Genomic DNA, 22,618 nt, shown 5'->3' on the forward strand with positions numbered 1-22,618 from the left:
GGGTGGCTTTCCACCAAGTAGAGATTTAGGTACTTAGGCTCCTTTCATTATTTTGGCTCTGTCATATTTAACATGTGGCTTCTAAGGTTGCTATAACAGACAGACATAGAAAATCATGCAAAAGAAGTTGCTAGGGCTAGGAGCTAGCAACTCTTAGGGACTGGGAATGGAAATTGTGTGCATTACTTTTGCACCCATTCCATGGACTAGGATGCCGTCACGTTGGCCACTCCTAAGTGCAAGGGAATTTATTGCCAGTACACCTGCCTTGCAAGATATGTTAAAAGAAGTTCTTCAGAGAAAGGGAAAATGGTCAGAATCTTGGACCTACATAAAGAAAGACCATTAGAGAAAGAATAAATGAAGGTAAAATAAAACATTTTACTTTTCTTATTCTCAATGGATCTCATAGATAACTGTTCTTTTAAAATAATAACAACAATGTATTGGGTGATTGTAGCTTATGGGTAAATGAAATGAATGACAGCATTGTTACAAAGGACAGAGGGAGAAATTGGGAACACTCTGTTATAAGGTACCTGCACTGTAGTATTTGTCATCAGAGAGGGCTTTATTGATTACCCTATATGAAATATTAAACTCTCCCATTCTTATCCCTGGCCTGTGCCCTTAGTCTGATGTTTTTCTTTTTACAGCTCTTACCATCTCCTGACATGTTATATATTTATTTATTCGCCTAAAGTGTATTTCTCCATAGAATATAAACTCTATGAAGGCAGGGATGGACTTTGCTCATTGTGGCATGCAGTAGATGCTCAGTAAATATTTATTAAGTGAATAAATTAATGAAGGATGAATGAATTATCTTAGACTAATCCATATTCATCCATTGGGACTGTGGGTGTGTGAAAGAAATCACATGAATTCCAAATATTGAAAAATATTTTTCTTTTCTCATGGCAGACAGTGTCTGCCATTAAGTTATAAATAGTCTATAGAAGAGAAAATATAAATAGCCAATGAACATATGAAAAGATAGGGAAATGAAATTAAACATCAGTGATAATCTATTTGTTATATTGACAGAAACAGAAAAGAGTAATGATATTCAGTGCCAAAAAGGATGAGGGGAAATGGCATTCTTATATGTTGCTAATGGGAGAGTGAAACGCTACAACTTTTTTTGAGTTATCAGTATCTATTAAATTAAAATATACACTTTTTTAAAACCTAACAGTTCACTTTCAGAAATCAAGCTTAGAGCAACAATAACAAAGGATAATTATTGCAGCATTTTTATGGTAATAAGTTGCAAATAATTTGTATGCCCATTGAATAGGGGGAGAGTTATAAATACTTATAGAACACCCAACTACAATATATACAGCTGCTAGCAGAATGCATTTTATCTAAATTTGAAGAAATCTCCATACAGTGTTGTGAAAGCAAATTGCAAATAATTTAAGTAGCATTATCTAATTTTTATAACAAATATGTAACACATATATGTACATATGTTTGAATAAATATGAAGAAAGATATGAAAAATATATGGAGGCTATTAACTTTGCTTATCTTAGGGAGGTGAGAATGGAAAGATTGGTGTTATTAACTTTTTACTAATACTCTCAATATTATCCCACTAGTTATATTGAATGTTATCATGCTTATTGTTTTTAAAATGAATAAAATTCATTTGAAAAGGGAAATAATTCAGAGATGAGAAATAGTAAGTTAAGCATGACCATAAAAATGACTTAATTTTAAACAAGCAAACAAACAGGTGTGATTAAACATAAATAAGAATATTGTATGAAAAAAGAATCACTATCACTATCCAAATCTTGCCATTGTGACATTTTGTGAAAATGCAGATCAATCTTTTTCTAGAAATAATGCTCAGTTCCAGGGTCTACAATTTTAGAGGGATGTGGAAAACTCAGAGAAGAGAGCTGTAAGTATTATAAAATTATTATTACATATATAGAATGAAACTAATAGTAGATCTAAGGAATATGACGTCTAGAATAAAGCTAATACTACCTACCACTAATTGATTACTTATCATACGTCCATAATAGTAAGGAGTGTTTTGGGCTGCAGTGTCTTGAGCAATGAAAACAGTTGCTTATTTCATGTCACAAAAGGTCTGGAATTTGGAATTTTAGGGCTGTTATAGCAGTGCAGTAAGGTTATTAAAGTCTTATACTCTTTCTATCTTTTTGCCCTACCACTTTCATTTTTCATTCAACATTTAGTCATTTTTACAAATATCTATGGAATACTTGATATGTGCCAGTAACATTTCTAGTAGTTTTGAATTTTTGAGTTACCTTTTCATCTTTGTATCTATTGCCCCATTATTGTAAGATGGTTCTTACCACATTTAAAAATAGAAAGCTGGGTGGTGCAGTGGCAAAAGGTCTTTTCTTCAGGAAGCTCTGTCTTTTTACCAGGGGAAGAAAACTTTCTCAGAAGCACACAGAAAGTAGAATATAATGAAAGAAACGTAAAGAAAAAGTAAGTGTTTTGGAGAATCATGTCAGTTCCAACATATGACTAATAGGCATTCCAGAAAAGGAGAATAGAAAAATGGAGTAGTGTAGAAAAAGAAATAATACAAGAGTAGTATTTGGGGGCATGACTTTTAACGCTGAAAGAGCATCCAGGTGCCGAGGGCAATGAATGAAAAAAGATCCACACCAAAGTATATTATTGCAAAATTTTAAAACAGTGGTGATAGAGATAAGCTCCCAAAAGCTTCCACAGAAAGAGAAAAACAAAAAGTAGGTCATGTAGGATCAGGAAACAGACATCTCAACATCAACACCAAAGTCTAGAGTACAACAAAGCAATGCTCAAAAATTTTTGAGGGGTAATGATTTCAACCTAGAATTCTATACCTAATCAAAGTATTCGTTGAATGTTATGAGATAGATACATTTTAGATAGGCAACAACTGAAATTTACTTCTCATGCATCCTTTTGTTAAAGAAATTAGTAGAGAATGTGCTCCAATAAAATAAGTTAAGTAAATCAATAAAAAATAAGACATGGGACCCAGCACTAGAAAGCATAAAGGGAAATACCGTGTTTCCCCCAAAATAAGACCTAGCTGGACTATCAGCTCTAATGCATCTTTTGGAGCAAAATTACTATAAGACCTGGTATTATATTATATTATATTGTATTGTATTGTATTGTATTGTATTACATTACATTACATTACATTACATTACATTACATTACATTACATTACATTATATTATATTATATATCCGGTCTTATAGTAAAATAAGACCGTGTCTTATATTAATTTTTGCTCCAAAAGGCGCATTAGAGCTGATGGTCCAGCTAGGTTTTATTTTCAGGGAAACATGGTACCAGGATGACTGTTATGTAAAGGTATAGAGAGCAATCAGTCTAAATTTGAGCTGAAAGACAAGGTTTCTGTATTAGTGTTCTCCAGAGAAACAGAACCAATAGGATGTGTATATATACTGAAAGACATTTAATGTAAGCAATTAGCTCAGACAGTGAGTACACTGACAAGTAAAAGAGCTGCAAGATGGGCTGGCCGGTTGAAGACTCAGGAAGGCTGATATTCCAGATCAAGTCTGAAGATTATTTGCTGGAGAATCTTCCCTTCTCAGGGGTGGGTTGGTCCTTTTGTTCTATTCAGATCTTCAATGAATTGCACATTATGGAGGGCAATTTGCTTTACTTAAAGTCCACCAATTTAAATATTAATCTTATCCAAAAACACCCTCATAGAAATGTTCAGAATAATGTTTAACCAACTATCTGGGCACCATGACCCAGCTAAGTCAACACATAAAATTAACCAAGAAAAATTTTTATCTTATACATTTGGAAATTAATACTGATATGCAAAAACATGTCGAAAAAGTAATGAGAGGTCCATAAAATGTAAGTTAATTATTATAAACAAGGCTTTTAATAAGGAAAAAAAGTTGTAAAAGAAGTGACATATGTTTGTAGTAAATTACTTGGCTCAGCAATGAACAAAATTTACTTTGAGTGATAATCTAAGCATTGACTTGATTTAGCCAAGAGTTGTTATATAATTATATATAACAGGATATATACATAGCAGCATGGGAGAGATGATATATAAGAATTAAATACTCACTTGCCAAAACAAGAAGACAATAGATAATGACTAAAATTTTTAAATTAAAAAGTAGTTTATGTACAAAGCTTAAAATATACTTACAAGCACATTAGACAGAAATATACAGTTAAATACCTTCAACCCCAAAAAACCAACAAATGAAAAAAAACCCCAAAACACTGAAAAAAGACGAATCGGCTGGGGAAGGGTGTGGCAGAGATCCATTGTTTTATAATATAAGCTTTTTAGGAAAATTTTATGCTTTACCTTTTGCAAGCATTACTTTAGCAAAAATTAAAATTAAGTTGAAATAAAAAGCAAAATAGGTACAAGATGGGCAATACTCCTTTCGGTGATTTTCATAAATAAGTGAAAATATATATATTCCTAGGGACTAAAAGAAATCAGATCCTGGACAAGAAAAGGAGTCACATGAGATAATTTCACACTAGTTCTCAAAGAAATATTAAGATTTCTTTCTTTCTGATTGAATTTTATGGGAATCTCTGTGTATAGGTATTCTTAGGATGTCTATTATAAGATGCTTGAATTTTCTCAACAGTAAATGTAGAGGTAGTACTTAGGAGGTAGAAATGACGTTGAAATGCAGGGTTATTAATATATGTGTTAAAGGGCACTGTAAACTTGGCAATCTAAAAAAAATTCTGCAGTTGAATGATTTGTATAAATTATTTTAGAAGCAGATTTATTAAACTGTATGCTGGTCTCTTGTTTAGGGTAGTGTATACATAGTCAACAAGAACAATACTGTAATATTAAGACAATCTGATACTCCAAGTCATCTTTATGTACAACACTACACCCTCTGGAAAATTGAGGTATTACTCCCACTACTTTTAGGTTGTATTTAGTGACATTTGAATGACCCTGTGTTTGAATGTGTCTGATACATCTTTCAATGCATCTGTTGGAATGACTTGTGATGATTGTGAAGTGTATGCTCACAGAATCCAGATACTACAATTATTCTTCTTACTCCTCTTAGATCTTAGCACCCATGCCTTGCACATTTAGATATAGCATGGATAAATTGTTCTTAGTTCGCTCATTTTAGGATTTTTAGTTTACTTAAAGACATTATGAGATAGCTATACGTAGTACATGAGCACTCCTTGTGTAACTATAGAGCAGTAGAATATTAGCTGTTGTATGTGAAACTTTGTGAAATACTAATTATAAACAGAACTACAACAAGTTTGCTAATTGCAGGACACATCTTATTCAAGATTCCAAGATGACTCTTGTTGGTAGAAAAAAATTTAGATTGCATGCTCTTCCAAATATAGGCACATATGAAAACAGAATGAGAAAGCTCACATTTCAGGTGTTCAGATTTGTCAGATGATAAAAGAGAAATAACATGTTTAATAATTATGCAGAAATAACTTGTGAAACACTGAGAAATATATTAAAACTAAAAACAAGTCCAGAAAATTGTCATAGCCATGACTAAAGTAGCTCAAATAAAACTATGGCAAAAAAGGTTAATGAATTAAAAAATGTATATGTGTGAGCAGGCCCTGTATATATGTGTACTTCCATATCAGACCAACGTGGCCCTATTCCAGGGAAGATGGGTTGGTACTTCATTTTAGTATTCCTATACTTGGAAAAGTCACAAAGTTGCTCAAATTCTGAGTCAAAAGATTAAAAATTAAAAGTAAAACAATTATGTTTGATTATACATATACACATATAGTTTTATTGATATTAAATATAATTACTTGATTTTGGTGAAAATCTTGACTATATCTTGCACTTGAAAAAGAGTTATCCACTGCTGTTGATGATAGTATGTTCTATTTCCTGTCACAGAGGAAGGCCTTGCAATTTTCTCCATCATCATGTCCAGACAGATAATGTATGCTCATAAGAAAATATCAATGATAAAATTAAGTCTCTATTGACTTTGCAAAATTATTTCTTAATAATACATAAAATATTATTCTAAAAAACTATTTTAAGAAGAGAATGGGAGCAAAAACATTGGACTCTCACTCATAAAACTTAAAAGATAAGAGATTTTGCATTGATATTGATTTTGAAAACTGAAGTCATTTTATAGATTTTTCCCTGTTGTATAGTATGTTAAACCTGAGTGGTAAGGGCAAGGTATTAGGAGTCTGTTGATGATTTTAACAATCTTTTAACGAACATACTATCAAAGACCAGATTTTGCTGGTTTAAGGCAGGTTCCTTGTTCCTTGTGTTTAAAGTGTTATGCTACTGATATAAATTGTAATGTTCGTGTAAATAATCAATTTACCTTTTAAAAACTTTTTTAATTGAATGAAGTCAAATACATGAATGTATTTCACACTTTATTATAATCTGGAAGATAATTGAAGCTTCATAGTAAAATACATTCAATTTCAATAGTAATAGTCACATGAGCAAATGCCCATGGGTTATTGAATATTTAGTAAAAAGTAAGGACATATAATTATCTTCTGTTGCATTTTTCATATTAAACCAAATTTTAATTTAAAAAAAATCTAAATTGTTTTAATATATTCAGGAATTTTTCCTAGTTAGATATTTTTGCTCAATTTGTGCCAATCCAGGTACTGTTACCTATTGTATCTGTTGCAATATTGTGCCTGTCTCTTCTCTTTGTTACAAAAATAATCTTTTTCCATTTTGAATTATACATAAAACATATCAGGAGTAAATTTAGAAAATAATCCATTTGGGCACTAGAGATACCATATTTCTATTTTTTTATTAGGATATATTTATTCTCTGCTGAATAAGAACAAGACACAACATGACAGTAATCAAAATTAGAATTTATCTAGTATCTGTAGTGGATACCAATACACAGTTACGAAGATGTAGGCAGGAGATAAATGCTTCATGAAGAAAATTCAGTATTAAGATTTATTTTCAGATAATAAAAGTACCCAAACTAATATTTAAAAAATTAAACATTTTTAAAGTGCCTAGTATGGTGTTTGGTTCAAGAAATAATATCAAAAGCAATTAAACATCAGTTATATCTTGTGGTTTTTTTGTGTTGTTTTTTTTTTCTGTAACATAGGCCCATGGTTATGACATACAACTTTAAAACTATTTATTTGACATTTTCCAATATAATCCTAGATAGCTATTACTACACAATACTGTTATTGTCTTGCAGGGTCATACGATTTTCAATTTTATCATTATATTTTCTCACAATGGTGATGTAGTAGTTAATGTGCTTCATCTTCAATTGTGTAGACAACTAACACCTGGCTTGGCCAGACTACACTGTCACACCACTAAGTAAAACTTCTAGGATAAATTGTCTAATGCACAGATCTTACACTGTAGTTACAGTGTTAAAAAGTCCTTGTTATTATGAATGTGCATTATGAGTACATTGTACACAGTCCTGGTATGCAAATGTGTATCATTCAGAGAAGTGAAATAATTCTGTGTTATTATTATCTTTGTAAATTACATCTTAAGAGTTTTTGAGGACTTTATGATGGCAGTTTTCTATAGTCACAGTCATAGAGTATGTGCAGCACAAAATGTTTTCTTTCACTATTAACAATAACTAAGGCAATGAAAATTCTTTTTAAATATACACCCGGCAAGCAGTTATCTGGCTCTTCCTTCTTACTCTCCACAAACCGTCTTTTATAGTCTTTTAAGACAGCATTCGAACAGCTCTGTAAACATCTGTGTTTCATTGTTAATTGTTAGGAAAACTGGGGATTTAACTGCTTCTTTGGAATCCTCTTAGTCCTATCAAGAAAAATAAGTTGTATATGTTTATCTTTTCTTCTTTAGATTATTCCTTTTCCATTTTTAAAATAAACATATACTGTTTTCATTTATTTTCTAAAAATTACTTTTAGGATTATAATATTTTTATAGAAATTTTGAGGACATTGCTTTGTAGTAATTAATTGAAATCATTAGGAAAAAAGGCTATGTTATACCTAGAAGAGATGTATAACTATAGACTTAAACATAGTGTTCCTTTTCAAATCATTTTCAGAATTTTCTTGGGCATATGCCATATTGAAATGTGCAATAATAGAAAATATAAGGAAAGGGTATTTGTTAGCCAAAGAAACAATTAATTTAGAGCTCCAAATCTTTTGCCATATTTATGCTTTAGGAGATATATGCTTTACTTTCTCAGGCTTTTTCTGTTCCAATAATCAAGCTATTAATGTCAATGGAATATTTCTGGCAGTGATATACTAAGAAGGCTTTTGCAATAATACATCATGTCCTCCTTCTAAATGAAAAGGATCTGTTGCAATAATTACTTAAAAAATATTAAAATTCTGCTCTAGTTGTTTGAATTTATAATGTAAAAGCAAATGTACCTATCTCTTGAGAACAGAGAGAGCATCCATAATTTAATAATTAAGTAATATGTAATAACCAATAATTTTTGTTACAGATAAATAAACCTAAGTAACAAGAGAATGGAATACTAAGAGTAGTTGATTGTCAATGAAAACTTTTTTTCAGAATGTACTCATTTTAAAATATTCTATAACCCCTTTTAAATTGCTATCCTTTTGTGCAATTAGAATGCATTGTGCATTTTTTTTAAAGGCTAGTACTTTATTAGTTTCTAAACTGGTGTAAATTGGAAACTCACTATTCGCTATTTATACTGCTTTTCTGTCTTCGCTTTTCAAACTTGTATTGAAGTGATGTAGAAGTAGGCCTTATCACTGCATATAAAATTAATTGAAATGACATATTGTTGCAGTTTCTATGACAACCATATCATGATGCTGATGCATTTAAAAATTTATAAACTATAATGTGAAATATGCTAATTCTAGTGAACATAGTTAACACTTATTTGCTTAATATTCAGTTTAGTATTAAACTTCATCAACTTTGAAAGTAGGTTAACATATTACATACAATTTCAAAAAAACGTTTATATATATATATTGAGCTATTAAGTATTTTCTCCAGAAGCCTACTATTCTGGAACTTGAAGTGTGAATAATTGAAGCTTTTCAATTATTATTGTCTTAAACAGACATGAATTAACACGAGGATGATCATTGTTGCAGATTCTCAATGTTGTTCCCCCCCATTTAAAAGATAAAATAATTAAAGCTAATGCAAAACATCCTGATGAAAACTTTAAAATTTGACAAAATCCAATGAGTTATTTAAATAATAGCAAACTTCCAGATACCTGGAGCATCGATATTTTCATTTATCTGTTTGACTTTAGGTAGATAATATATTTATCTTATATGTATGATTATGATACATGTTGGAGACATAAAACTTAGCAAGTAAGAATAATTTTGCATAGCAATTATATTGAAAACTGATTTGAAGATACCCTTTGAAGTTTCTTTTAGAACTGATTTAAATACGTAAAATATGTTATTTGGAATTGGTTTATAACTATAGATTCTGTTTTTAAATAAAGCTTTTTTTAGATATCTTTTGATAAGTCAGAAAAACTTTTAGGAATATGTATAGTTTGTTTAATAAGAATATTTAAGGTAATTTAAATAGTATATGCCAAATCAAATGAAAACATCATATGTAATTATCAAATATACTTATATTGGACAGACTATTTCTGTTGGCATATTTGGTAAAAATGAATTTTCAGTATATGTGCAATGGACTTTTAATTAATATTTATTAAATCATTATAGTGTAAAAGATGGATCCTTAGTTAACGCACTTTTAATTATTTGCTTTGTATATATTAGGCACTCAACAAATATTTAAACGTGAATAAAAATGTGGAAAAAAATTGAAAGTTTTCAACATAATTGTGATATTTAAAAACACACACACAAAGGAAATAGTCTTTTTAGAAATTAGAAAAATAGCAATTTGGGAAGAGAGATTTTTAAGTAACAAATTTTAAAATTAGAGAATTTAATCACATTCAGTTTTTAAAAACAATGCTAACACATAATAATATATAAAGCATAAACCATCTGAGGTAAATCATCAAACTTTTAAAAAAAACTAGTTATATTAGTAAGTTACTGTTTTATTGTTTGATATTTATCAGTGAGCAGTTTTACAGCATTATTTTTGTGTCCCTTGCTTGTCTTTTATTAGGCCCTGGAATGGATGTATAGGATTTATCAACTGTTTCTGGTGTGGCTAAAAGGTATAATGAATGAAATGGTAGTCATCTTAGTGAATTGTAAACCCCAGATTTGGGAAGAGGTAAGTATTTATTTAAACAGAGATAAGCACATATGAAAGAATGCAAATACTTTAAAAGTATTACTTGATGGTGAAAAGGTAACACGATAGCTCAGAAGGATGCTATTGTGTGGGATACATCTGAATTTTAGTGAATAAAGTTTATTTCTGTGGTTGAATTATCCTATAACTCTACCATATTTTTCTCCTGTGGCTTTTATGATATTCGTGTTTACCTATGTAGTTATCTAGATCACTTTTCGTTAGAAATATAATCTATGTAAGACAAACATTTAGATGACTGATAAACATTTCACTTTTCATCTGGATCTTTTAGTAGCATTAGTTTTAGCAGTCTTGGCTATAAAACAATTATTTCTTTAATAAATAATTTTCTTTCAGATAGCATTTGAAAAATATTAGGGTCTGTCATTTTAAAATATTAGGTCTGATGTGTGTTTTGGAGGAGAATTGGTGGAGGTTTATAATTTTCTGGTTTCTACCACATTCCTTCTTATGGTGGTTTTATTTCATTATATTTGGGCAACGATAGTCTATTTATAGTAAAGTAAAGCATATATACAGAATAGTGAGAAGTTCTCCCATGGTGTTAGGATTTTGATTTAAAGATCATAGAGTTGGTACTTAACTGTATGTGTACCATGTGTTCCAGTTTTACAGTCACCGGCCTTTGATTTGATTTTTCTTTAAATGAGGTTTCTACTCAGGCTTAGTTTCTGTCAGTTACATTAGGCTTCATGTGTATATCCTTCCATTTAAGAGAAGATGAACTGCCAGGATTAGGTATGGTAAAACCAAAACCCTCTGAGATAAGGGTTTGGTGGTATTGTGCAAGTCTAACGTTCTTCCATGAGGTTGGCCCACCCCACTGAAACTAAGAAATGAGATGATTTGAGAGCTATTACATACTTAAGGTTTTCATAGTGGGTTAGAATAGCATTACTTAACACAGGTGTTTCTATAATTGGGATTCCCTGGGAAAATTCAGTACTGTATTCAGTAACACTCAGCTTTCCACATGAGTGGAAGAGCAATCCAATGTTAATTTGCTAGGCTGTGGCATGAAACAGGAATGGGGTCTGGCTTGGGGGCCTGTTGCTTCTCTTCTTTGAAAAGACATTTCCTGTTGTTCATTAATAGCACTGGGTTGCTGTGGTTTTCTTTTTATATTTTAATTTATTTCATTAATTATTATTATTATTCCGATAAAAATACTGAAAGACCCCAGCTGGAGTCAGTAAGGGGTGATTTATGGCTCCAGATTACACAAGATAGTTTCTGAGTGTTCTTTTTCTTGAGATAAATAAAATTCTCCTTTTGTAAAGAATTGCATTTAAACAATGTCTATGCACCCAAGTAGCAGGGGAATGGCTGAGGAGGCGGCCTTGGGGTACAGTTCCCGGAGGATGATGGCCTTGGAGTGGCCTTGCAGACGACCGACCCCGAGCCTTGGAGGCAGTTTCCAGGCATAACAAAGAACAAACAAGTTACTTCAGGATTTAGCTAGGGGATTCTTAAGCCTGCTATCTTTATAATACCAGGCGTGAACACAGAAAGAACGGGGTGTGGAAAAGGGTGTCAATGGAGGTGGGGGAGGAAAGTTGAAAATCGCTGGTATAATTTATTATTATTATTATTATTATTATTATTATTATTATTATTGTTGTTTCTTTTTACCGAATACATTGTTAGACCATCAGAAGGCCTGATGTCCTGAGAAATGGGCGACTATAGAGTTAAGTGTCCAGCCCTCGCAGCAAGCGGCCGGGTTGCCTAAGTGTCCCTCTCATGACGCAGTTCTCGTCCTGGAGCCCCCCGCTATTGACCTTGGGTCTGGCCGCGCCCCTGAGTCCCTTTGTCTCCTGCCCCGAGAGTGGAGAGCAAGCAGGAGAGGAGCTCCGGGGAATGCGGAGTCGGAGCTGAGCTAGGTCGCTGCAAAAGGGAGCTCGGTCCTTGGCAGTACCGGAGCAGATACCAAGTCTCCTGGAAGCTGCCTCCACCGTCCGCCAATGCTTTGGGAGTTAGTGCTTGGAGTTTCGGTGCAGCAGCTCGTGCTTTAAAGCTGCAGACTGTTTGGCCCGAAGCTTTGTACTTTGCTGGGAGAGTGCGCCTTCGCTCGGTTCCCGGTTATTGGTTTCAGCTGCTGTGCAGTTTTAACCCTCACTCTTTTCAGCCCAGGAGTCGGAGGGCAGGCCGTGCCTTGTCAGCCCGTCCAGTCGCGGGGCGCCCTCCCTTTGCTTCCCTTTCAAGCAGTCCCCGGCTGTCACCAAGGCCGAGAGGGGGGGTCTTAGCCAGGTTCATCTCCCCAGCCGGGTGCCGGGCGCAGTCTCCCGCTCGACCTCTAGGTGGCGACTTAGGCACGTAAACAAAGCTCGGCCAACGCCGGCGGTTGGCACCCTCGCGGTTCACCCACGTACGATACTAGTTTTCCCGCTGCTCCCAAGCCGACTGAATTGACTGTTAAAGGGACTGGAGTTTAGATGAGGAGTTCGGCTAGAATGGCAGAATGTGTAAATGTGTGTGTGTGTGTGTGTGTGTGCGTTCCCGTGGGCGCGGAGGCGGCGGGAGGTGGTGAGGAATTGAAAACCCTCGGCGGAACCCGTTTGGGGCGCCACGAGTCTCCCCGGCTTCACCTGAGCCCTCAGGCCAGGCAACCCCCCGGTTGGGGCTTCCACACCCTCTGCAGCCGGAGATGCCGCGACCCGTGCGCAAGCGGCAGAGCGACAGAGGGTCTCGTGGCTGCTGCCAGCGCTGGAAGATTTGCTAATCTCGTTACAGTGACACCCACAATTTATGAGTGGAGAGACCGGAAAAATAGCCCTTCGTGGTGCTGCGCCCTTTCCCCGGGTGCATGCCTGCTGATCCGAGTGGGAGGGGTCCTCGGGGGTGGGGAAGAGAGACACACAGACAGCGAAAGAATAAACGTGCGACAGTCACAGTCTTACCTCCGGGACGAAAGGACACGGTTCCTAGAACTGAGATTTTCATAGCCAGTCTGCATCCCAGCTGTTTCTCCTGTAGGCTCTTTCCTGCCTAACACAGTCTTCTGACTAACTTGGACAAGACTTGAGCTGCCCCCCTCCTTTTTTCCTCCCCCTTTTTTTTTCTTTCCAGACATTCCCTAAACTCAACCCAGGGCAAATCCAGAAGTCGGTACAGTACAGAGCTTCCATTCAATCGTGGGTGTGGGGTGGGGTGGGGGGAATCCCGTTTAGTTTCCCTTAGGCAGATGGATGAAGTAGATGGTAACGGGACTTTGGAGGGGAGCTTGGGGATGGCATGGGGTGTTGGTGGCAGGGAAGCGCGATTTCTCTTAGGTCTTGGTGCTGCAGGTAAGTTCCCAGATTCCAGATTCCCTCATGCTGAGCTGCGGTGGTGGGTGAGAATGGAGGGCGATCCTTGTCTGATTAAAGGGGAGTGGAAGAGGTTAGAGTGGGGCAGGGGGTGGGGATGGGGGGAATGGACCCTAGAAGGCTCAACGGACACCTCATCTAGGTTTATGTCTGTGCCCTCTTTATGCTACTGCCTTCGGGAGCCTTTGGAGCAGGGTGGTACTCCCTAGGCTCTCTCTCCCCTTCTTTTCACTCCCTTCTAAAATGTGTTTAAAAAGAAGTGAATATCCTTCTAAAATTAGTTAAAAATCTTTCTCTGACTTTTCATTTGAGATGTCAAAAGGATTGAATAAATGAAACTTTATTTTATCGGGGAGTTTACCCAGAGACTCAACGACATCTCGGGTCTTTGGCCTTATTCTAATTCCATGGTGGTAATTACCCTTCGTTTCTTTAAGTGCAATAGATTTATTGCCTTAGAGACTATGCACAGTTTGATTGAATTATTCATTTTTTTTCTTTGGTGTAGACTGCATCTGGGGACTCTGATGTGACGTGTAGATTTTTTTTTTCAGGAACAAAGGGAATGTGGAAATGAAAGAGAGAGGGAGAGAGAGGCTGGCAGATGTAATGAGACGCGGTGAAGGTGTACGCAGACTGGCACTCCCACTCCTCCCTTCTGCTCTCGCTGCAGCCCTGGGTAACTCGCAGGCTAACACAAACAGCTTTTCTCCCGCAGCCTGCCCTCAGTCACTGTAAGTACATCAGCCTTCTCTTATCAGCATGCAGATTCCAGCCACGCACTCCCCTAGCTTCGGCTTTGCACCTTAGACAGCAGAAGTACATTTAAAATGAACTTGCCTAAGCCAGGAAAGACATATCTGTAAAACTTATCTTTGATTTATCTTTATTTTGCTTTGAGAAAAGTTCATGCATTTTTACCACTTTCCCCCACCTCCTTTGTGACAGTGCTGCTGCTCCTCCTGTGGCTACCTCTGTGGTCTTCCCAACAGGATGACGCACAGATGCAAATACAATTTAATGTTATTCTCTATCATTTAGAGTCGAGGGACAATACCTTGTCCTTTGGCTAAATGATGTCTTAAAGAACGCAGAGCATTGTTGACAGTTTGTTTTTTTGCTTTTGTTGTTGAAACACGAGTTCCAACCTCTTGAGGCAGAGTCCCAAGGGCGCTGTTATTTGGGAGTTCGGGTTATTTGGTTACACCAAACTGAAATGAAGTGCGATGGACTGCAGGCGTGTTGTATGCTTATTCTCCCTGTTTAAGGAAACCAATTGCTAAAACTTTTCTTCGTGCTGTAATTAAAGTTTTCAACTTTTGCTTTTTTATACTCTTTTACTTATTCTTCGTTTCAGTAAAAGTCCTCATTCGTCGTGTTTTGGGAGTAAAAAACATTTATGTTTGTCCTATTATACAGTAGCTATAAAGCCCTTCCTGAAAGAAGTTAGCGACCTTACGATGAAGTCATGTAGAGCTGAATTGTCCGCCCAGCTGGTGTAAAGAGACTATCAAAGCGAGAATTTGAGGTTGTAACAGTCGTTAGGATTTTTGCGTGGGTGCTTTAAATATTAACTTCTCGAGCAGAATTCAATGCGTTGCCCTTCCCAAGTTCAAGGGGACCTCTCTCCAGGAATCGCGCGCGCCTTGCCTGTGCGGGTTCGCGCCTCTTCTCTGGAGGTGCGAGGCCAAACTTAGCAAAGCCGAGTTGCCTTTGCTGGTTGCCGTGAAACAGGGACACCGGGACAGCACAGAGGCAGCGACCGCTGCGGGCAGGTAAGTGAGTCCCCATCCGCTCGTCCCTCCATCTCTTCCTGGTTCCCCTAGCTCTGCACGCGGGCTCTTGCGCCACGTGGGGCTCGGACCCGCAGGGAAAGTGAGCCGACGCGCGCCGGGATCTGGCCGCGGTGCCTGGGTGTCCTCCGCTACTTCCGGGACTTTTTGGAGCCCGCAGGCCAGTGCGGACCAGGTGGAGAGTCCCGCACCAGAACCTGCCGCAGCGCTCTTCGCCTAGCCCCCTGAGCTGTACAGTCACACAGGAGGCTAGAAAGGAAGCCTTGAGGGCACACTCCCGCCCCCAGGGCCCCATGTTACCCCATGCACAGCCTGAAGTGCGGCATCAAGACCCCAACTTTAGTTTCTTTACTTTAGGGATCAATGTCGTCACCGGTTCCGGGTTCCGCCTTATCGATCTACTTTGGTATCAATTGATTAGATAAAATCTAAAGAGGATTCCTGCCGCTCCTTCCGGGAAGGTCCACCACGGCCCACTATGAGGGCCTTGGACATCAGAGATCTTGATAATGTCGCCTTTTTTTTTTTCTTTTTGTTTCCCGCCAGTGGCCTGCATCTGGTTTGCAGGGTCAGTCTTACCCCCTAAACCCCCAAGTGCTGTGTGATATAAAGAGACGGTTGCGCTGGTACTTGAAAAGCCAAACTTGTCGCTGCAACTCTGAGGAACCCAATGGCACCCAGTGTTTCGTCGCAGATGTTTCACTTTCCTCGGTGGCTCTTCCCTGAGGATTCAGGTTTGGGGACTTCAAGTACCCCCTCTTTTCACTGCCTCAACTCTGCAGGCATTTAGGACAGGTCATTCGATTCTGACCTCTTTAGCCTTTAGAGAGATTTTTTTTTTGGCCCCTGTGGTTAGTTCCAGGGCAGGCGGCCCAAGTGAGTGAGGCTGACGATTGGAGCGCTGCGCTGGGCCACACTATGCACAAAAACAAAACAAAAACAAAACCCAGATAAGACTGGCCCCTGCCTATGCTAGAAACACTGTCTGGGTTTGCCCCTTGGGTCCCGGAGGTCAAGGGGCACAGCCGGCAGCTCTGGAAGCCCAGGTGGAAGGAGATGGCATGCAAGGTGCCAGGCATCTCTTCACTGGCCTTTATGCTCCGTGCCTAGAGGCAGACTTTCCAGTCCTGAAAATGGCTGTGCTCAAGGGGGACTCAAAACCTCCTGCTGGGGACTCGCTCTCCTCTCAGCCAAGAGTCATCAAGTCACTTTAACCGATAGCCCGAAGGCTCCCAATCCTCAAGCATTATATTTTCTACTGGGGTAGAAGCATCTAGGTAGTCCTGCTGCCCCACTAATCCCAGGTGCTCATCTCCACCCTTATTTCTATCTGTGTCCTTCTCTTGTCTGGAACTCATATGAAACCAAACATAGAGTATACTTTAGGAAGCCAATATATGACTGACATCTTAGCTTGTTCCATCTTTCTGCTTGCTTACTCTCTCCATTTCCCCCAAAGTTAATGTAACAAAGATAAGGCTTTCTCTCCTTTATCGCTTATCACTTAAACTGTGGGTGGTTTCCTCAAAATGGCAACTTTAGATTGCCATGAACTTTCTGATTTTTCTAGTTATAATTCTGGACCCCTCTCTCCTCCTGGTCCATATCTTCTTTCACAAACTCCCTGTTTATGACGTATCTCAAAGTAGCCATCTCACATCAGTTTCTACATAGAAGGACGTCTCCTTCTACAAATCTCTGCAGGTTATGCTAGTATGTCAGAACCTCTCTCCCAGCTTTTAATCTCGATGTTATTTTGAGTCTGCACTGAGCTCAGTTTCTCAAATCTAGTCAATTCCGTTGGGCCTGGGTTAAGGCAGGCCAGGGTCACCTACAGCACACTGCCTCTAGTTAGCTCTGTGTCTGCTACTGTCAAAGCTGGTTTTCTCATCTATCTCTTTTCCCCTGCATCTCTACTACCTGACTACTGCAGCTCTACGCCCTTCCCAGTGCCCCAGCTTTTTTGCACTGAGATAAAGTGCCAGGTCTCTTCTTCTTTAGGCCATTTTATACTCCTCAAATCTTTTATCTACCCTACACATGTATCAAAGATAATCTTTAATTTCTGTAGGGTTTTTTTTTTTGGGGGGGTCTCCTACTAACAACTTTCTACATCTGACTTAGGTGTTTTTACATGCTGTCCTGAGTGACTGAACTCTTCATTTCTACAATTTCCAAGCCACCCCTCTTGAAATTGTTTCTTCAAATATTTTCCTCTACAAAGTTGAGATAATACACATATATCACTCACCAAATTCCACATAACACAAACTTATCCATATAACTCATGTGGAACTATTTTATTTATTGTCGTAAAGGTATAATCCTTTTTCTTTGGTAGTTTGTATGTCTTGTTATTTATAGTATTTTAAACCCATAAACTCCATAATCCACATATGGCTTCTAGAACATTGCCACCTACGTATGCTGACTCTCCTATGCCAGTTCCTTTTTTTTTTCCTTTCGTCTTCTCCTCCTCCATCTTTTAAAATAAGTTTCTCTTTTCTCATTTGCTGAGATCCTACTAACCGGTGTGTTTTCATTATCTCTGCTTCCTGCGTCTCTTTCCTTACTGTGTTTTGACCACTTCTCTTTTTTATTTTCCTTCATCCTTCTTATTATTCACTCTTCTTTCCTTCTCCCTGGGCTGCTCCAGCCCCTGCCGTCCCCCTTCCCTGTATTTCCCATGACTCACTTCTGTGGTCCAGTTCTGTAGTGTCTCGGTACTTCTTAACCTGCCGCCCATTTCTCCTTTCACATAACATTTTCAAAGCACAAAGTACCACCCCTCTATTTTCCTGTCCCGCTTTACCCTCTGCTTTTCTCCAGTTTGTCCTTTCTTTCTCCCCAGTTGTCTACCTTTTCCCCACTTCAGTTTGCCTTCCTCGTGACTCCTCCTCCTAGCAGCCCCAGCTCCAACAGCGCTCCTTGGGTGCTTTACTCCGCAGCCTCTCTCCCACCTAATACTTGTAACCATTCCCCTCTGACCCCAGCCCGCCCTCTTCTTTGTCCCCTTCCAATTTCCTCTGGTAGTCGCTTCACTCTCTCTTCCCAGGCGCCTTTTCCAATTCCAGCCTCCGCTCTCGCCGATCTCTGCCCTCTCTCTTCAGCTCTCTCTTGCCTTTGCCTCCCGCTCTCCCCTCCTTCTTCCCCCGGCCCTCCCCCCTCCCTCCCAGCTTCCCTGCCTGGCTCGCTGCCTCCCTCGCCTCTTGTCTCATCTTGCCTGTGTTGTCTGGGAGGGGAGCCCTGCCTCCTCTCCCTCGCTCAGATCAATGCCCTGGCCACTCACTTTCTGATGTTGCACGACGGGAAATGCTTTGAATACTTACGACATGGCCGCTCACACTGATTGCCAAGATTGACAGCACTAACCGTCGCCTTCACTTGTTTCAAGGGGGAAACCCCTAGTCACCCCGCTCTGCGCGCACCTCCCTGCACCCCGGCGGCAAACTTCTGTGGGTCAGCGCTCCCCCCAGCCGGGGCGGGACACCCCCCGCAGACTTGAGTTAACGGGCTGCGTCGGCCGCGGCGCTGGGGGGTTCTGCTCCCTTGCTCCCCGGGTTGTGCTAATTGACCTAGCAGCGACTCCCCTTCCTTAATTTTTTTTTATTTGTATCTTTCCCCTTTTCTTTAATGCTATTTACTCCCGCGGCGCAGCGCACAAGGAGCCCTCCCGTGCGGTACCATCCTGGAGCCCGCCCAGGTAACCCGGACGGAGCGAGCGACCTAGACATCCAGGGAGGCAGAGCGAGAGCGCGGGCCCGGTTGTGAGCTACCTGTTGGGGAGCGGAGGGGGCAGGGGCAGGCACCCCGGGACTGGCCGCCGGACCTCCAGCGCCTTCCGCTTTTGCCCTTCCGGGCAGCTGCAGGGTTAGTTTCCCTGAGCTGGGACTGAGGGTTGGGGTCGGACAGGCGGAGGGACGACAGCCGAGCGCGCGGAGCCCTGCGAGGGCGCCGGTTGCCGGGAGCCGCGGCCGCCCAGCTCGGGCGGGTTTCCGTACTTGGCTGGGGAGGGGAGGGGGGAGGAGGAGCGGGAGGAGGGCGCTCAGCGGGGCCGACGCGGAGGGGGGAGCGGAGGCTGAAAAAGGGGCCCGAGCGTCTGCCGCTCGCTGGTGGACGCGCAGGTCCCCAGGATGCGTCCCCCTCTGGGAGAGTTGTGCCTTGTTCCGGAGGCGGTGACAGATCTGCGTGGCGGGCTCCTGGTTTTCTTATCACCCCCCCCAGCCCCCAAATCCACTCCGAGAAAACACATGTTGTAGCTGTAGATAACTGTGCGTAGGACACTAAGGCAAAAAGGGCAGGGGAGAGAGACAACGCAACCTTTGACAACAGAAAGCTGTTATCGCCATCCTAAGTATTCGTCCGGAAATCTGTCCGCCCTCTCGGCCCACCTCATTCTCCTCCTTCGCCTCCCCGTATAGATATTCTAATCTATATAACTGGGAATGATATGAAAAAGAAGTCAGGTGGCTTAGAGAATGAATTTTTAAATCTCCGTGAAGTTTGAGGTAGGTATTTCATTGAAGTTTGCGCAAGTGTGTGATGGAAGAAGCTTGTGTGCCTGCCCGTGTAGTTTTCTCTCTCTCTCTTTCTCTGTCTCTCTCTGTCACTCTGTCTCTGTCTCTCTGTCTCTCTGTCTCTGTCTCTGTCTCTCTCTCCCTCTCCCTCTCTCAGCATATGCGTGTGTGCTCTGCGAGGGCTCAGATGGGACCGCAGGGTGGTAATGCCCTTTGTTCCCACAAGAGGGCAGCATCCCGAGGGCTTTGTGAGCGCTGTATCTCGTTATCGCTGCAGGCTTGGGTTTAGAGAAAGTTATACCGAAACTTTCGAACTGATATCACATCTTATTTCGTGATATTAAAAAAAGAGAAAGACTTAAAGACAGAAAGAAAAAGGACAGAAGTGAAGAAAAAAGAGCAAGAAAAAAGGGAAAAACAGGCAGCCAGCCTACGCCGGGAGAGTCCCAGTCACACCAAGACTAGGGGGAGGGCTGTTTTAATTGTGGGTTTGGCCGACTGACGACTGGAGTGCCCTCCTCGGCTGTCTTAGTTGTAGCCGGAGGTCATGTAAATCGACCTTAAAAGAATGCATAAGCCATAAATTAAAATAAACCCTCACCCAAGGGCTGATCCATAAGTAGACAATATCCAACCTGGACAAAACGAGCTTCCCTTACGAGCCGACCTAAACCGCATCCCCCCAAAGAATAGAGACTAAATGCAAAGTAAGTTTCCCAGCGAATATTTTGTTTTCTTGAAGAGTGTCGGGTTGATTCGCCGCGTGACTGCGATGCCGCAGTTTCCCGGAGCGCTTCAGTGGTAGCCCGGCTCCGGGTGCGGGAGGTGGGGAGCACGCGTGTCGCCGGGTTTCTGCGCTTCTTACCGCTGCCCCCACCCCACCCCCATTTTGGTTTGGAAACTTCGGCTATTTGTGGGGTTGACGCCGGCCTAGGGCGGGCAGGAGTCGAGGATCTCCGCCGGGGTGAAGTTTCCCGAGAGCGGCTAATAAAGAAAACCCGGGTCGCTAGAAAAGCCGTAGGCTTCCTCCCCCCACCCTCACCCCTCCGCCTCTCCACCGCAACTTTCCCGGGACCTTGCGCGACTTGCCGCCAGTTCCCTCGGCTCTCTCCCTTCCTCCCCCCCCACCCCTATTTTTGGACCTGACTTTTTATGATCTCTTTAGGAATAAACAAACCGAATTCCAAGACAATCCGAAAGGCAAGCGCTAATCTGTGGTTCTGTGTGCCCGGGACGCCCGGGCAGCCGCGCGGGCCCGGCGGGGGCGTGTGTGAGCCTCCGGGCGCTGCCGGGCGCGGACTCGGCCTGGGCGTCCGCCGGCCCGCGCTCACTCGCCCGCACGTTTCTTCCCCGCCCCGCGCTCACCCACCGCGTCCCGGAGCCCCGCCGGCACCCGCCGCCCTTCTCGGCGCCCTGCCCCGGGCCGTGTCCGCGGCCGTGTCCGCAGACCCGCAGAGATCCGCGGCGCTGGGCCCGGCCGAGCCTGGGCGGCTCTCGGGGGAGCTGCTGTTTGCTCTCTCCCTTAAAGGGCCGGTGAGACGAGGGAAGGGGCTCGAGCGCAGGCTGCTGGGGTTGTGCTCGGGCGCCAGGAGGAGCGGCCCGCGGCTGCGGAGGACCGATTAGCTCCGTCCCCGGGTTGTTTCCCCCGCGCTCGGCGGGGCTTTAAGATAAAAGCAGAATTGGTGTGTTTGGAGCCGATAAAAGGTGGTTGTTGCCGGCGTGTTTTGAGTTTTATTTACGCTCTCTTAGGCGGATCAAATTTGAAAACGTTTGTTTTGTACGAATTGCCAGATATTGAATGCTGCCCCTACTTGGGGACTAAAACTAAGTCCTCCACTTTGCCGGCGGGGCTGGGCTGTTAGCGACAGGGGCTGTTCCGGGCTCTTTCTGTGTGTGTGACCCCCGCGGAGGGCCGTGCTTGAAGTTTCGTTCTCGAGACGGCCCGAAGTCGTTGCTGCAGCAAACTGGGCTGGCCTGCGGACCTCCCGCTGCACTGTCAGTGGGGCACTCGTGTGACGTCCGTGTCCAGGGCACTTGACCTCGGCGCGTACTCCTGTGGCCGGCCCTTCGCCCGGACGGGGCGGCCCAACCAACAGCCCAGTGCAGTCGGGATGCGAGTGCCCCCTCTCCCCCGCCTCCCCAGGGTCTTCTCTCCTCTGCCCTTTATAGTCACATGTCCAGGTTTTTCACCGGTCCCGAGGAGAACAGACACAGCCCCGCCCAGTCTATTTCTAGGAGGTGGGTTTGGTGAATAAAAAGGTCAAGTGATCGGGTCTGCGAGCCGGTCCATGGCGAGGGGGGACTGGACGGACACCTGGCAAGGACCGCCCCGCCTGTTCCTCCCCCCCCCCTGGCGAGTCCGCCCGCCCACGGCTGGTCTCCCCAGGCCACATTCTTGCGCTAAGTGTGAGAGGCTGTGGGAAAAGCAATCCCGAACCGGCCAAGAGCCGGCGAAGCTGATCCCGCGATGGCATTTTGTTTTGAACAGTTGCTTGGGTTGACGTTTCCTCATAAGGTAAGGTGTCACTGGACAGTCGGCTGCCCAAATGCCACATGTATAATTAGCTTGCGCACTCAGCACCTCCTTCCCCAGGCCGGTAGGCACGGGCTTGGCCCACTCCGCTCCGTTCTGGGCTGCAGGATTCCCCAGGGAGGGCCGAATCG

At 41.6% G+C, this 22,618-nt stretch overlaps 1 protein-coding gene across 3 annotated transcripts in view; it reads left to right on the plus strand.

Annotated features, from left to right (window-relative positions):
* Nucleotides 1-19,060: 19,060 nt before the first annotated feature.
* The window catches only part of SOX6 (SRY-box transcription factor 6), a 588,685-nt gene continuing 585,127 nt past the window's right edge, over nt 19,061-22,618 (plus strand). Inside the window, exon 1 of one of the 3 annotated variants that reach the window (XM_081063954.1) lies at nt 19,061-19,140. The gene's annotated coding sequence lies outside the window, so the exon portion shown is untranslated. Of the gene's footprint in view, nt 19,141-20,469; nt 20,662-22,031; nt 22,470-22,618 lie in introns of those variants that run through there. The other 2 variants (XM_081063955.1, XM_081063956.1) reach the window with 2 other exon arrangements.

Source organism: Rhinolophus hipposideros (assembly GCF_964194185.1).
Source record: "Rhinolophus hipposideros genome assembly, chromosome: 10".
NCBI classification, from domain to species: Eukaryota; Metazoa; Chordata; class Mammalia; order Chiroptera; family Rhinolophidae; genus Rhinolophus; species Rhinolophus hipposideros.